The sequence below is a fragment of the Nuphar pumila genome, chromosome 6 (genome assembly GCF_984573655.1).
Source record: "Nuphar pumila chromosome 6, dmNupPumi1.hap1.1, whole genome shotgun sequence".
NCBI classification, from domain to species: Eukaryota; Viridiplantae; Streptophyta; class Magnoliopsida; order Nymphaeales; family Nymphaeaceae; genus Nuphar; species Nuphar pumila.
Window position 1 is genome coordinate 53,868,977 of NC_143254.1, and position 18,303 is coordinate 53,887,279.

The 18,303-nt window shown below is 37.6% G+C and overlaps 1 pseudogene; it reads left to right on the forward strand.

Moving 5' to 3' along the window:
- Window positions 1-18,303, forward strand: part of LOC149834867 (methylmalonate-semialdehyde dehydrogenase [acylating], mitochondrial-like) — a 157,054-nt pseudogene that overhangs the window by 41,912 nt on the left and 96,839 nt on the right.

Genomic DNA, 18,303 nt, shown 5'->3' on the forward strand with positions numbered 1-18,303 from the left:
AGTCGATGTTATGTTTTTGTCTTTTTCCTACATTCCTTTTTTCATGTTGTCTTGTATATAGTGTGAGGTACAATGATTATATGACAAAAAGTCTTTTTCATAAAAGGTTGTAAGAAGGTACACTTATTATATGACAAAAAGTCTTTTTCATAAAAAGTTGTAAGAAGGTACACTTATTATATGACAAAAAGTTTTTTTCATAAAAAGTTGTAAGAAGGTACACTTATTGGTTTTCAAAAAAGAAGCTTTTTGAAACTATCGTATACTTTTATGATATAGAATGTATGAATGAGTATGTAATATGCAAAATGCAAGATCCTGAAGGTTCTGTTACATATGACTCTAAAGAAGAAAAAATCTTCATCTTGAGGTAGCCGATATCTTCATTTGAACTTTAGGAAAGCATGGCTCATCAAGCTTTTTCTTCAAGGAGTATGATTGCACCATAGTTGTACTTGAACAGGAAGTCTCCATCCTTATTGGGTGAGATATCCTTGCATCAAATACTCGTTAGATTTAAGGCAAAACATATTCAGTCATAATATAACATTATTTCAAGAGAACATATTATCATATCATACAAAATCAAATAAGACAGTGTATCATATTATGTGACATCAAAACCGAGTTTCTCAACACTTTCTTCTCACGCCAAGTATGATACTTAGTACATTCAATTTTCATGCGACCCTCTCATTTGCAAAATAGATAACTACACTTTGGGTTCTGATATTTTTTTTTGTTTATACTGTGATTAAGGGTCAACTGCAGTTTTCTTAGTCATTTTCTTTTTCTTATACTTATCCTTAGAGGTTACTACCAAATGAGCACTTTCTGTCTTTTCTTGCTTCATCCTATTCTCTTCTTGCACACAATGTGAAATAAGCTCATTTTTTCTTCTAACAGTTATAATTGACCTTAAACTTGTTGTATTGTGTAGGAAGGGATATCAAAACTAAGTGCACGAGTAAGTCCTCAGACAACTCTAACTTAAGTGCCTTTAGTTTCAAAGCAAGATAAGACATTTTCATAATATACTCCTTAATGTTCTATTTTCCTTTATACCTCATTGAGACAAAATGCAAAAGAAGAGTACTTGTCTCAGCCTTTTCATTTTTCGCAAAACGCTTTTCGATTTCTTTAAGGAAACCTTTGGCATTAACCTCTTCGGACATTGTGCCCCTGAAGGATTCAAGAATTGCACGTTTCATGATCATGAAACTCATGCAATTAGATCGATCACATCGCTCAAAGTTTCTTTTATCTTCACTAGGACGCTTATCCATAAGAGCAGATGGTTGATCTTCTTGTAGTGCAAGATCTAAATCCATAAAACCAAGAACGATCATGACATTATTTTTTTAGTTTTTGAAATTAGAACCACTCAAAACAGAGATTGAATTAATATTTGCACATATCGTAGAAGCAGAGGTGTTAATTGAATCAAGAAAAAAATAAGCTCACAATTAACATATATTTTCACATGCATTAACATAAAAACAACATATTTAAACAGTGGTGAACCCTATTACAAGATACCCAATACAACATTGATATTTAGACTTTGGACAGAAATGTCAACTCGTAAGTAGTACACTCAAGACAATAATTAAATATGGACAATCAGTCCTGTCAAATAACGAGTTTTTCTTTAGACCGGCCTGCTATTCGCATGAAAAGCTATATGATTGTCCCATATTTATTACTGAAAAATTATATATTTGGGTTCGGCCAAATAACAATCTTTCTTTAAGCCTATCACTATTCACATGAATTATAAATACATAAGCATCAAAATATTCCAAAATGAGCTAATCTACATAGTAGAGGTTACTTTGACAACATATTGATTTAATTAATTTAATTTAGAATATTGGACCCAAAATCAAAAGAATACCAATATTCAAATATGTCAATTTATGCACATTAACATAAAGAAAGTGCAATCACAATCTGTATAGGGCAAAAAATAATCGAAGATGGTCCTCTGAAGGGATCCTAAATGCACACCAAATAGCCTTGAAAATAACAAACTCCTCATATATATTTTTTTTATTATTACAAGGCTTGTGCACGGGTCAAAAACCAGTCTGACTCGGCATGGGTCAGACCTAACATTACCAAAACTAGGTACAAGCCTATGCTATTGGGTTGAGTCCAACCAGGCTTGACCCACACAAAGGCATGGTCTGACTCAGTTCAACCCCCCCCCCCAAACCAAATGGGGACTGAACTGATCACTAACCACACCTCTGAATGAGACCTAAGCCAGTCCGGGCCCGACTGGGTCCCGAAACCTGGCTTGGGTCGCTGGTGAGACCAATACTTAGGAGAAACATGGTCTGGTTTGGTCGACTGAAGGTCAAATCAGTCTGCTGAAAGGTCGAACCGGTCTGCTAAAGGTCGAACTGGTATGATGAAAGGTCAAATTAGTTTGGGGACGATGAAGCAGTCTACTCTCAAATCATCTCTGGGTCATCGAGTCGACACTGACCCCTAAAGGTTGAACCGAACAATGAATCCCGTCGATGGATGGTTGAGCAAAATGTTGATCCTCATCGGTAAAAAATTGAACAAGACCTTTACAAGCGTCGGTCCTTAAAGGACGACGATGATAGCAAAAAAATGGCTCTGAACCCCAGCGAGCCGATTCTTTTTGACAATGGTCGAGTTTGACCCTTGATGTCGATGAAGATCGGTAACGGGTCAGAGTGGCCGTCGGACCCAGGCGAGCCAAATATTTTCTACGATAGTTGAGTTTGACTCCTGATGCTGGCAAAGATCGGTAACGGGTTAGAGTGGCCGTCGGACCCACCTGCGCCTGGATTGGACGATTGCTCGCCTCGGACTGTCTGACGATCTGAGAAGGCGATTGCCCAATCGACAAACTGAGAAAGCAACACCTTGCCAATGATCTAAAGAGGGGAAACCCCTAAAGATATGAAGAAGGGGAAAGCCCCTACACTACGTCATTCAATTGAGTGAAGGTAAATCGGGGAAGGGCCGAATGGCCCTTCTGTCTAATCACCAGCAATAGAGAAGGGCCCAACGGCCCTTCTCGTCCGCCCAATCGCAAAAAAAGAAGAAAGAAGGGCCCTAAGGCCCTTTCCGGTCTGGTGGTTTGAATAAGAGAAGGGCCCGATGGCCCTTTCGGTCTGTGTAATCCGATATTCTTAAAGGGAAAGGGTCAAACGACCCTTTCCACCCAACCGAGTGCCACAAAAATGCCCAGCCACCGATCACACCAGATCGTCACCACAAAAAAAATAAAAATAAAATTAGGCAATAAAATCATATTTTCAATGATTCAATGAGAACATATGCTCTGATAGCAATTGTTGTATTTTGAAAATCCACCAAAAACTAAAGGATTGATATACATGTTTACGCTAAATCGTTGAAAACCAAAACACAAACAAAATCTTAATGCAGAAGTGTACTTGAATCCATTGGTGCTCTGATAGATCTTTAATGAATATGATCTTCTAGAACCTGTATATGTGACTCTTTTGCTTTCTCTAAGCCTTATGAGAGAGACTGATTTCTCTTGATGATAATGAAGAGTCTAAAGAGAAGGCCACTATATAAGGTTTGAGGGCCATAACCTAATTTGAATTCAAGTGAGAGTCTGTCTCCAATTCAGCTTACCATAGAGTTGGAGACAGACAACATGTTTCTTCACATAATAAGACCATAACATATGAGATATCCAAACTAGATCACATAAAGTGTGCTTGAACCTGAGATAACCTACAACGTGTGATTTGTCATATGTAGGCCCACACAATTTTCTTCAATAGAAAGAAGATCTCATCAAGGTGGCATGTTAAGCTTGGCAAGGCAAAAGCATGAGAAAACAAAAATAAAGAATAAAATAGAAAGAATATTCATTTTACCTTGTGAGAGAAAGTTCTCTTATGAAAATCCTTACATATCTCAATCTTGTAAAGTTGGTAACCTTCCTTATCGTGAGTCTCATAAAATGTAAAGACTTAAAAGGGCTCTAAAAAAAACTTGTAAGAGAGAAAAAGAGAGTTTTCAAAAGAAAAAGAGAGGTTTTATCTGTAGCCGTCTGCACTACGGCTGACTGGGTCCACACCTATCTCGATAGTGGTAGATGAGAACCAGGTTTCCCCTTGGCTTAGCAAAAAATTAAAAACAGAAAGATGCCTTGTTTTGTCATTGAGCCGAGAGCAGACCTGATAATATCATATACAATTGATCTGATTATTTTCAATCTCCACCACACATCTTTCTTGGGAAATGTGAAATTGGGGCTCATGCACATCTCCATAAACTGAGATGTGTGTCTATAACCAAAGAATGGGGTATATACAATAGAGGTCATTTTTTATGCAGCGCCATTGATGACCATCCATCTCAACAATTTTTTATATGGACACCACACCCATCTCGAGAAATGCCAAGATGGATGGCTGTCAAGCGGGTCCCTTTGTGCCACCCTGCAGCTGTGCTGCATATAATGTGAACACTATACAATATGCCCTAATTTGTGAGATGGGCAATCACCATTGATGGTGATTTTCAATATCCACCGCCCATCCTGTGGATCAAAGGCCCAATAGGCCAAGTAACACGTAGTACTTGCTTCTCTCGAGGACAATATTATGATGCACTATTGCATGCATGATGAACCCAACATCTATTCATCAACCATAGTTTGAATCCGATCAGCCAAGATTAGCATCTTGGCAAAGAAAGTGTGGCTTTTGCAAGTTTTGCTATCCTACTGATCAACACATAAATGTAACATTAGTAACTAGTGTTTGGACTACTGAAGTTGGGTGGAATGTATTGGAGTCTAATCCCATAAAAAACCTATTCATTTTTCTCCTTTTTTTAAGAGGTCTTAGATTAATCAGATTGTTAACAAAATTATTAAGCAAAAAGCTTGACATTCAAGTTTAATAAAAATTCAGGATTGATCAACGGTGTAGTGTGATGACCAAAGTGACTCGTAGCCATTCTTTAGCCAACATGTGACTCGTACTTAGAATTTAAAGCAGAACAGCAGAGAGAGAGAGAGAGAGATGGATGAGTTAAGGCAACTCCAGCGCATATTGGATTAAATGATGTTTGAGTTGTCTCGTGGGACATGACAATGAGATCAGTTTTCTCTCTCTTCATTCATCTCAAGTCGTTCGAGTGCATTTTCATCTATTCTTAATGAAAAATCATTGTTTCAATGATTATATTCACAGGAGAGAGAGAGAGAGTCCCAACACTGTGATGAGTTTGGATTAAATGATGCTCGAGTTGTCTCATAGGAAACTCGTGGGACATGACAATGCTATCAGTTTAAATTTCTCTCTCATCATTCATCTCAAGTCGTGGGGAGTGCATTTTTTTCATCTATTCTTCTTACACAAGGAAAATAATTGCCAATGATTATTTTAACAAGAGAAAGAGGGACACCAATCTCTCACTTGCGGTACAGTCTCAAACGAGGTCATGGGCCCATTTCTATGTTTCTGGATATCCTATTATAGAAATGAAACACTCTACATTATGGTCGTCATTTGTCACAAAGGCATGCCATTTTGGTTGTGCCATAGGGATGGCAGTGGACCCAGGTGAGGACAAGGTCTCCACCCCCACTTCGTTTTAAAAATCCTGCCCTTAATCCCGGCATGGGTCTTGATTTTAACCTCCATCCCCATTTTATGTCTTCCATCCCCGGTCCAAACAGGGTGAGACGGGGCGGGGCCTCATTTTTCCTCGATCCACTGCCATCCCTAAAGAAGGATCAGGGTGAGGCAAGGGCAAGGCGGGGATTGGAAACGGGGATGGGGCAGGGCAAAAAAAAGCATAAGTTCATCCCCGCCTTCATCTCCGCATAGATTTTGATTTTAACATTCATCGCCATTTCATGTCCTCCATTCCCAGTCTAAATGGGGCGAGGCTGGGTCCCTGGTCCACTGCCATCCCTAGTGTGTGCCTCTAATGACACAATCAGGCACTCGGACATGTTGACAAAGACACCGACTAGTATAGCTATTATTTTAATATTTTTAATACTATTTTAATAATTTTATATTTCTCAATAGAATATGCATTTTTACTGATAAAAAATCAAAATTCCTTCGTTTTCCTATTTTTGGAATCTTTTTTGAACTTGAGAATCGAATGGCATCATGGGTGTTTTTGTATCCACGAATCTTTGTGACATGGTTGTCTTTCTTTAGTAAACAAAAAATCTTGCTTAAATCTATTTTTGGGTTTAAATGTTGGATCTAGACTCCAACAGTCATATTGGTCCAGTTCAGGCCTGTTTTCATCCCTATATATACAAGCTACACATTTTGTCTTGGTGTTAGATGCAAAACTTCTGAACAGGATCCTACCATATTGTGTTGCCTTTTTTAGCCAATCAGTTTTCTCGCCTCTAGCAAGTAACAATCATTTGCCTCTTTCAAAAAAAAAGAAAACAATTACCAACGGGGCTCCGCTTGTTTGGTAGGAAGTGTTAGTGCACGTCACCATGTATTGGGATTAGGGATGGCAGTGGACCGGGGGAAAGCGGGGCCCCACCCCGCCTCACCCCGTTTGAACCGGGGATGAAGGGTATGAAACGGGGATGGAGGTGGGGACGAATGTTAAAATCCATCCCCGTTCGGGGATGGAGGCGGGGATGGACTTACACTTTTCCCCGCCCCGCCACAATCCCCAGTTGTTCTAAAGGATGGCAATAGGCTACGGGGAAACGGGGCCCCGCCCTGCCTCATCCCCGTTTGAACCAGGGATGGAGGTTCTAAACTTGAGACGGGGCGGGGGTGGAGACCATGTCCCCCGCCCTGGTCCATTGCCATCCCTAATTGGGATGTTGCAAGTTCAAAAACCCAATGGTATGTTTTATAACTGGTGGGTCTGCTTAACCCTAGCTTGCCTTTCAAAAAACAACAATTATCTAAAAAAATAATAATCTTCATTATTTTCTCAATATTTCCCTCTCTCAATTGCCATTAATCATGATTGAGTCGGTGTTTGACCCATTTAAGCTTGACTTGATCTGGTCAGAAAAAATTAATGAGTCAAGTTTGAGAAAGGGCTCAGGCTCAATCCACATAAATGAGCCAAGCTTGAACAGGCAATCCAGATCTGCGGTTCATGTGCAGCCCTGCCGTTACTGAACAATCCAATGATTTTTTCAAAATGGACTGTTATATATAAATATAAAATATCACAATATACACAAAAATATACAGCTACTCGAGTCACTTGAGTGGCAGCGGGCCTTGGGATAAGGTACTGACCCCTTTGTTCCAGGTTCGACTCTCACCGGGTGTGTGGGTGATTTTAATTGGCGGTTTCGTAAGGGCTTGAGTGTAGGTGACCCCACCCGAGGTTTACCTTGCATGGAGACGGGCCCATTAAGTCACCCGGTTCTCGGTGAGGGTTTCTCATCATTAAAAAATGCAATATAATTAATATAAAATAATACAGACAGTTTTTGTATACATTAATTTGATAACAATATCATATTTTTTCAGTTACACGTAAGATTTTTAATACATCACAATCAAATTGCTTTATTTTCTTCAAAATATCGGCAATACTTGTGAGGTAGCTTGAGAGCATGTCTGATTGTCTGTGAGGTTGTCACAGGGATACTCTGACTTACTTTGTGTCGTGTCTTCCAGACAATTCTTGGTGGAAATTTTCATGGAAGTAGTGTATTCTAGAGTCCTCCTTAGCCGTGTCCATGTGATGTTACTAAAGAAAATGTACCTCAAAGGAATCCCAATGATGCAAGTGCTCTCTTTCAAGTAGAGGCAACAAATCTGACTCGGCAGCTAACTTCGTTTCATTATTTGCTCATAGTAGTTGTCTTCTTCCGATTAGATTCATTTCTTGATTCAGGTGCAACTAATCATATGATCGGTTGCAGTCGTGAATTCCATGCCACTTCACCAGTGGCTGTGACTTGTGGCAACACATTTGTTTTGAAGTCGTCAGAGAAAGATCCAGGTGATAAATTGTCCCTCTCGGTATTTGGATTTGGCTCTTTCTTATTCACCAATACATAAAAACCCTTATATGACTTTGGTCTATATACAGATAGAAAAAGCATTGTCCACTTCAGTTTCTGCTTGGATGCTACCATAAGCTCAGACGAGTGGAACTTGTGGTTGAAATCAGAGTTACCAGTCGAGGAAGCGGGAGCGGGAAGCGAGGCACTTTAAAAAATTTAGGAAGCGGGGAAGCGTGGTATTATTTAGAAGAAAATTCCGAACCGTCTCGGAACCGACCTAGGAAAAGAACCAGAAGCGAACCAGAAGCGAGGGGGAAGCGAAAAAATTAAAAAAATGGGGGAAGCATGGAGGAAGCGTGCTTCCCATAAAAGGGAAACACGCTTCCCATAAAAGAGAAGCGCACTTCCCAAAAAAGGGGGACGCTTCCCCTCACGCTTCGAAAGCGTGACGTTTCGTGCTTCCGAAGCGCGCTTCTCTTTTTACCTAGGCGCTTCCGGTAACTCTGGTTGAAATGCTCAGATTATTTGTTTGATGATGCATCTCAGGCAATAAAAATATGGAACCCAAATCATGGCTAGTAAACTTTGATGAAGCTCAATAAATTAATGATGAACTTTTTGACTTTCCTTTGTAGTTTGATGTGGTGGTTATTTAATCATGGAACTTACTGTGTTGTACCGATTTTGCATCTCTTTGAGTTGAAGATAATAAAATTTCAATAATCTATTAGTTTAAAATGCTAAATTTTAACGGTTCCATACACCCTTTGGTTTTCCTTGGTGGTTTGAAAAGTGAGCATTTAGTGACCATTTTAATGGTTCCATGCACCTTTTGATTTTTCTCAGTTGGTTGAGAAGTGAGCATTTCCCCTCATTGTAGCAATAGTATATTTGAGCTTTTGTTGACCCTGAAGTACGTGGTCAGATATGTACCCAATTGATGTGAAGCAGAATTTTCTAGTAAAATATTATATTCTTTTGTACTGTTTTTTATTATGCTAACTTGCAAAGCATATCCAGGGGCTGCAATGATGCTGGCAAAGTTGGCAATGGAGGCTGGTTTACTGCATGGTGTATTGAATATTGTTCATGGGACAACTGTTAAGTTATCTGCCACTTATTCAGTTGATTGTATCTGTTTTCCCAATGATGTATCAGAACTATATCCAAGCAAATGTGAAAGGCATAACCATTTTAGTTAGCTTTTCAACTTAAAAAAAAGAAACAATTATAGCAAATAAATTCAAAAATTAAACTAAACCTAATTCTGTAGAAATTAACCAACTTGAATTCTAATTAACACTAAAAATCAAATAAAATACCAAAATAGTTCTAATAACTAATTAATCTAGATCTAACTACGTTAATGGATGCAGATGCAGTGACTAAAATTCAGAAAACACTGAAAATTAACCGAAAATTAATAAAACAATGAAATGGTGATTTTACCCCTAACTAGTGCAAAAGTGAATTCTGACAACTTTTTGCAAACAGAATGTTTGAAGGGGCAAACGAAGTCCAAATTTCTCAAAATCTTTTCTTCTATTTCTGAAAGATTTAAGAATCTGACAGTTTTTACGGATTTGAAAAATTCTTTCTGGAACTCCAGATATAAGCGTTTCAAATTCTAGAATTTTTTGGAAATCGCAGGACCCGAAACTGAAAAACCCGAAAAACTGTTTTTGCAAAATGCTTAAAAACCAGACCAAATCAACTCGAAATGAGCTGAATTTTGGTTTGTAGACAGTGAACACCAGGAGGAAGAGAATAGAGCAAAAATTTTCAGAAAACTCGAGAAATTTGCACATAAAATGACGAGTTCAAGATAGGGCAAAAATCAGTTTTGAAAATCAATACACTATTCACTTGAGAAATACACTTTTGACACTATGACTATAATTTAAATTCAACAACAGTACGAACACTACTAATTGACTGCTAAACTATAAAAAATAACAGCATTAAAAACACTTAAATTAACTATACTAACTTAAGCATGAACTACACCTAAGCTATGACAAAATAAGAGATATGCAGTAAGTAAAAGGAAGATGTTAATGACCTAATTCTAATACCAATCTGAATACACACTCAATAATAAATCAACAGACAAACGTCAAGCTATACTAAAGTAATGTTAGCAAAAACAAGTCGTCAACTACAAAAAGAAACTAAGTAAATGAACTAGGGTTATGGATTAGAGAGGGTTAGGATGGAACTAGGGTTACTAAGGGGGACGGTCTATAATAGGTTTTGACTTGGTCTAAGCTCACGCCCCACCTTGATGGGTCCACTAGGTTGACTAGGTTAGAAAATTAGTAAAAATATCAACCTAAAATTCTAGAACTAATTAATTAAAAATCGAAAATGACAACTAATGGAATGCACTTATCTACCTTATACACCTAGATGGATATAATTAAAAGCTAATTAAAGCCTACCTAAAGAATAAATTACTTACCCAAAACTTAACACTAATTCAAACTTTAAAAATAATTAAAACTAAATCTAATCTAAGTCAACATGAAAAGTTGGAAAAAGGGGTTACTAAATGAGAAGAAACAATTTTGGCAAGCTTGGGCTATCAAAATTCGTCCAGCTAGAGGGCTATTATTCTCCTTAATTGCTTTCAAAACCAATTTGGGAAGTTGAGAAGGAAAAAACCGTCCAGCCAAAAGGGGGCCCACACGTTTTTGGCTTTCTTAAAAGAAAAGAGAACACTTAAATCCCTTCCCAAAATCGTGTAGACTTTTTAGAAAGTAATTTGAAACTTAAATTTTGTTTCCAAAATTAAAAAGCTAAGTCTCCTCTAAATTGGCTGGATATACAAATTCCAAACTTTCTTAAATTGCTTCCCACTAATTCGGAGGAGTCCACACTTGCCAAACTCGTTTTTCAAACCTCAATTACCCAATTGCCCCTTATCTAAAATGCAACCTTATCTAATTAATGAAATTACCTATTACTAATCTAATGAAACTAATATCTACCTAAAACAAGGGAAGGTTAGGAATGGAATAAAGGAAAAATTAAATTTCAAACAGACTAATTGGATTACTATTACAATTACTCACCTAAACAAAACAATGAGACGTTTTTGCTATTGACCCACCATACAACGAATGTAGACACTCTAAAATCACACACCTAATGCAAGTCAAACTTACCAAACTTACCAAAACTCCAGCTGGACATCTAATGGCAGACGTCCAGCTTGAGGAAGAAAGCTATTCTACCCAAAGAAAATCGATGCTACCCAAACTAAGAAAAACGACCCTTAAAAAAAAAATTCTTTTTCTTTTGAACAAACTCCCACTAAATTAGAAGCAACCTAACTATCAATTAAATCAAATGGAACAACTGTGAGACACGACCTACTGAAGTTGCAGCAAAGGAAAACTAATACTAAACTAAGACAAAAAGAAAACATTCGTTAACCATGATCAAGACACACTCTAAACGATGGACTCAAGGCAACACTAAAATTAAACACGAACACAACCCAACATAAAATCAAGTTAATTTAGACTCTAAATTACTGTAACACCAATTAATTAATGCACTTGCTAACAAAAAATTCAGAGAACCACAATTGAGAAAACGTCCCAATCGGCTAGAATGAATCTAGCCGATTTTGGGTTTTGGGCTAAAACGAAATTGCAAACAAGATCCAACGACACACCTGACTCTAAATTAAACTTTTTTAAACACTTTTTACTGCTAAGAAAGTTTCAGAACACATAAAATATAAAACGTTAAAATCGGCTAGAAGGGGTCTAGCCGATTTTCACTATTCGGCTAAAACAATGTGGACATTCAAGTGTCTACCTAATCTAGACTCAAAAACAAAATTCAAAAACATAAAATAACAGACACACGACAGTGGTTTGCTGTCAAATAAGTAGAAAAACAGAAAATGGGCTGAAGGTAGAAGAAGAGACTTTAGGTGGACTCGAATCTATCTAAAAGAACGAAGAAAGAGTAAGACCAACCTCAAGGGCGATCCGATGACTGTGGGGATGAAAAGAGTGGATTCAACCTTTGGAAACACGCCTCATCATCTTCGTTGATGCTGGAATATCACAATGAAGCTCTCCTTTGCAGCTGCACCACGTTTGAAGTCCATCGAGGATGGAGAAGGAGCCGATTCTCGATCGAGTGGCGTAGAATATCGGATGGAGGTAGGGCTGAGCGTTCTTGTTGGAGTAGACGGCACTCCACGCAAGAAAAAGTGTCTTCAACCTCTGCTACACCTGCAAAACACAACAAACATGGTGAATACCCAGCAAGGATGATAAGAAATATATGATAGATATGAAAAAGACACGAAAGAACACTTGAATCTCAAGCAAAACTCTGATCTTTAATGGAGGTGGCGTGGAATGAGTGGGGAGAAAGGTGGCTGGAGCAAGAATCAGCTGAGGGGCGTCAATTCCAAGGGAAAAAACGTCTAGGGTTTGCTAGAAACTTGATTTTATAGTTTTGGCATTTTTCAGAAAAAGGTTTATAATAAAAAATATTGCTTTGCGCCCCTTTTGGAGGGGGTTTTCTGAAAACCTTTTCTAATTGGATATGGGATCACGTGTGGGTTGGATTATAAGGTTTTAAATACTGATCCAAGGTCCAAAAATATCCACTTGGGTCGGATTTGGATCCGATCCACCTTGAAATTCGTGCTTGAACACTAAAATAGCCATAACTCTCTGAATTTAACTCTGATTCTTCTGAAATTCGAACCATAACCCCTTGATGTCAAAATGCATCCAATCATGGCTTATAAACCTTAAAATCATATAAAAATGCATGAAGACCTTCATAACATGATGTGCATTTCATGCATCATCAAATACCCTCATGCTTGAATGTTTGTTAGTCCCTTAACAAACAACTAACTAGGTTATGAAAATGAAAAATAAATACGCACTAAGCCATAAAAAACCTAACTCACATTCGTAGGAATCACGGTTGCATTTAGCTCATGCAATAAGCCCTTTAAACCCCTAGGTTACCCCAGTGGACGAGTACGGTCTCGTGAGGGTTTGCAGAGATGCTACCCACAAACATCAATGCCATGCAGAAATGATTTTTCAAAAATACTAGGCAATTAAGAAATCAGTTTGAGCAAATATTTCATGTAATGTACACTCTCAAAACAAATTCAGAAATTTTATGCCACCACAGTAAAAAAATCTTTTTCCTTCCCTTTTCTAAAATTGTAATTATCTATGATTTTTCGCAGAAAGTCAAGTATTCTCATGTTATCACTCATTTATCCTCACTTGTATATTTTCTGCACAGTAATTCACAATTATTCCTAAGCAATAAATTTTTCTCATTCAACTCACTCTTTTTGTTTTGATTTTCAATTTTTTCACCATTTTTTCAATTCTCTCTCTTGAGCATTCTTCTCACTTTGAGCACTATTTCAGATATCTAGTTTCGTGACTCGTGTAGCGAGCTTTAGGTCAGTGACTCCCAGGCTAGACGACCTTAGGGCACCAGATGCAGAGTATCCCTCAGACTTAATTGCTCGAGTCACTAGACCTTCTATTTGAATGAGTTACGTATAGTCTTCTTCTCATCATGTGCAATGTCTCTATCTCTTAGGCTTTCTATGCAGTTCATGTAACAAGCTTTTGAATCAGTGTCTCCCAAACCAGATGGCTTTAGGGCACCAGGTGTAAACACCCTTCAGACTCTACTTACTCGAACCACAAAGGCCACATATATCGACTAGACAAGAAGATGATCTCCTTCGTTATCCTTTTCGTCAAGAGACTCAAACACTTCAACTTGTGTCTGAGTTCCACTACTAGGAATCACGAAGACATCAACAACTAAACATAGCTCTATTCTTTAATGCTCATATTCAAAACATCCTTCCATTGCTTATTTCTTATACAAAACATACTGTGCATACTTATACTAAAGTGATTCAAAACTTTCTAACATTCAAATACTATATTTTCTTTGATTTTTCTCATAAATAACTACTCTATTTGAATCAGATCAGAAGAAAAAAAAATCACATGGGGCTTAAAAATTTCTAAACTGTTAGATTATGCAAAAAACAATCATCTATGCTACAAACTTTTTCTCAATGACCTAATTTTATGAGTTTTTAGCTACCATGCATAAAAAAAATTTAGTGTACATCTAAACCACCCCCCATGCTTGAATGACATTGTCCCTAGTGGCATACAAAATATGTAACATGCAATGCAAATGCATACTAAAGACAATAAAATAAATACGGGAGAAAGGATAGATACAACCTGATATGTGATAGGCTTCTGAAGTTGATGATTGACTTGACTTTGCATCACTCTATGACAACATAGTTTTCTGCTCATCTGGTCAATGGTCTGCTCTGAAAGCTTTGCCCTGCACTTGGTAACTAATGAATGTTAGATCAAACCTGCATGAATCAAAACAAATGTTAGTTCATATGAAATAAAATACTGAACAAAAGAAAATGTTGAATGAAAAACAAAACTACTCTATTATGTACATATGATACAATTCTATGCTCAAATCCTTATGCCTTCGTGAGATCCAATACCTCACACTCACCATTCTGTAAGGAATCTAAAATGTAGGGCTTCAGTCTTTGCCCATTCACCTTGAATGTACCTTGGGTCTATGGATCAAATAATGTAACTGCCCTATGTGGAAACACTTCTTTCACAATGTACGGTCCATCTCATCTTGACTTTAACTTGCCTGAGAATAGATGCAAACGAGAATTGAATAACCAAACTCTTTGCTCCGGCTCAAACACTTTTCTGACAATGTGCTTATCATGAAATGCTTTAGTGCGAGCTTTATATAACTTGGCATTCTTATATGCATCATTCCTGAGTTCTTCTAACTCGGTGAGCTGTAATGCTCTTCTTTTGCCATCCTGGGTGAGGTCAAAATTTAATTTCTTGATAGGCAAATATGCTCTGTGCTCCAGCTCGACAGAGAGGTGGCATGCTTTCCCAAAAACAAGACGATACGGGGACATGCCAATGGGAGTCTTAAATGCAGTCCTATATGCCCAAAGTGCATCATCTAAGCGCTGGGACCAATCCTTGCGGTACAGACGAACTGTCTTCTCTAAAATTCGCTTTATTTCCCTATTCAAAACCTCGACTTGTCCACTGGTCTGCGAATGATAAGGAGTGGTGAATCTATGATTGACAAAATATCTTCTCAGAAGAGAAGCTATCTGTACATTCCTGAAATGCTTGCCACCATCACTTATCATCGCACGTGGCATACCAAAATGACTGAAAATATTGTGCTTAATGAACTTAAGCACCACTCTATGATCATTGGTCTTGGTTGCCACAACCTCGACCCGTTTGGACACATAATCAACCACCACAGAGGTTTTGTAGCTGCAGAGGTTAGGGATGAAGATGGATGTATCTCAAAGAAAGCGGTGAAAATGGATGCCAGAGACAAAAAATGGATGCCCGTTGTATGATATGTAAAAAAAAGGATCCTCTAACCCTTCTCCTTCACGCCCCTTTTAAAGAAAGGGAGGAAGCTTCAGGAATTCCTCCGTTGAAGATGGAAGGCGTGAAGAAGAAGAGTTTGTTTTCAATCAACGATGGAGAGAGGAAGGGAAAACGCGCGGGAGGAGTTCGTTAGGAATTCTCTCTTTTTCCAAAAAGAGGTTTTCTTTTTAGGGAATTTTTTGAAAAATGGTTGAGAGTGAGATTTTTGGAAAAAGGCCTTCAAAAGCTTAAACATCCTTCGTTTTTCTTGTAGCTTTTCCCAATCTTTTGGTTTTTTATGTTATTTTTCCATTTTTTGCAGTTTTTAGAATAAAATCTTAAAGTTTTACGAGAATTTAAAGGTAAAAACTATTTTTTTTGTGTTTTTATAAAATATTTACAAAAAGGATTTTTCCTGAGAATTAAAAGCTATTTTTGGGGAAATTTCTTCAGAAAATGAGTTTACATCTGGATTTTTAGAAAATATTCGAGGTTTGAAACCTCGAATTGAGAAATACAAGGCTGCGAATTCAACAGGATACCAGATGGACAGTCTGAGCTTTTCAAAATTTATTTTTGATATTTTAAAATTTTAATTTGAAACTTTGGACAACGAGGCTCAGATTTGGATTTAAAATACTGGGTTCAGATTCAGAATTGAATTTTGAGTATATCAATATGGAATTCATTCCGAAAATCTGAAGAATGACTGAAACTTACCTTTTGAAATTGCTTTGATTTTCTCAGAAAACGAGGTTAGGGGCAAAAGGGTCATTTTTACAAAACTTTGAAAAATTTGGGGTGTTCACAGATGCCCCTTTTTGCTACTAAGCCGGTTGAAAGCCGAGCTTAGTGGCAAAGATAACACTCCAAATTTTGAAAAATGCCCCAGTCAGCAGATCTGCACTGGGTGTGGAAGAATTATTTTGTAAACATGGCTTCTCAGGCTTAAAAACCTTATCCTGAATGGTTTTGGGGGGACGAAATTCTCGAAGATGATGTGATCAAATGAAAGAAATGAGGAAATCGTGATGGGACTTTGAGTGAATATCCCAAAATGGTGGAATAAGAATTTTGATCAAGCCTCATGGGTGAGACAAGATACGCTTTTGGAATGATTCAGGTTTTAGCCCTTATCCCAGATGGGACGAAGATATATCAAAAAATGAATTGAATGAGGAAAGGAATACATGAGAACCTTGATGGGACATTTTTGAAAAATTTCTCGTGAAATGAAGCTCAAGTAGGATCCTATCCTGGATGGATATACAAAGCATGGGTTCCTCGATGGAAAGAGCCATGATGGGACTGAAAGAAAACATCTCGTCCAAATGAGGAATCTCGTTGAAACGAGTCTCAGGTTTAACCCAAACCTGAAAGGAAAATACCTCACAAAGCGAGGTTCCGGGTTAACTCTTAACCTAAATAGGAAATCTACCATACGGATTTCTCAAATGGAGAAACCATAATGGGACCTTCGGAACTTGGACTAACAAATCCGAAAGGGGTTTACGAAAGGAAGAAGATAGGGTTCCCTAAAGCTTGGAAAAAGAAATGATTTTGGTTATCTCATTTGCTGAGACTGAAATAGCTTTTTGAAATCAAATGATCTTTCGCAGAAGGTTCAGGTTTGACCTTTAACTTGAGTGGGAACACCATACGGAATCCTTAACTGAAGAAACCGCGATGGGACAGGAAGAGATACTTCAACTGAATGAGGCAACTCTTCTAGAAGATATAGACAACGCTAAGTTGCATCAAAAATGGATATTGAATGTTTATTTCATTTTTGGAATAGCTAGAAAACTTTGCCAATAAGATAAAATCGTAGTAGATTCAAATGCTTGGAAATGTGCATGTATGTGCGAAGATATTCCCTCTTTTACCTAAAGTATTTTCTCCAATGAGGTTAACTCCTCAGTTCTAAGAGTCAGATTCAAAATTTTAGCGCTGATGATTTTCTTCAAGGAAGCTATCCATTTCCTTGATATGAGAAGAGAAGAAATATTCTTAATTTCATAAAAGCAAGTAATGAAAAGATATTGATAGAAGAATTTTGCATGAGAAAAGATGACTTCTCACAACTTTGGCAGTTTGATATCTGGGTGTTTTCCCATGATGATCCTTTTGCACTCTTTTTGAGTCATTGAACTTTCTCAGGTTTTTTACGTCACCCTTCATTTGGATGTATTCTGACTTTTCTCTCTTTTTCAGGGAAGGGTACGTCACAAACTCCTTCATCTTAGAGATGTTTCGATCCTTCTTTTATCTCAGGGATTCTATTGATCCTACTGGCTCAAAAAGGTCTTTAGATGATAACTGGAATCAAATATCTTTTAGGGTTTGTCGGTAGGTTCATCGCACTTGCCTTCATCTCGACGGTGATCTGAACTTTCTCTGGAAGGATCCTTCATAAACTCCTTCATCTCGGAGATGATCCAAATCTTCTTTGGCTCCGGGGGTCTGCTCGCCCATTCGTCTTCATCTTGACGACAATTGAGAGATCCCTTTTGTAGATATTTGATTGCAACTTTTAAATGAATGTGAAGACATAGGTTGAGTGGATTCTTTTTATAGCTCAAGATATTTCCACTGCCTGATTGTCAGAAAATCGTCTTAAAACATGTGTCATAGCCATGATCAATAAGAAATCACTTCTGGCTTTTCAACATCATTGAATATTTCTTTCACTGATCATATCGAGGACATTTCTTACATCCTTTTGGTTGATCAACAGGAAAAGACTTGAATTTTATCTCTTTTTTGCAAAAAGTTTCACCTTTTTGGAAAGAAATATTAGAGGTAATATGAGAAAATTCTTTT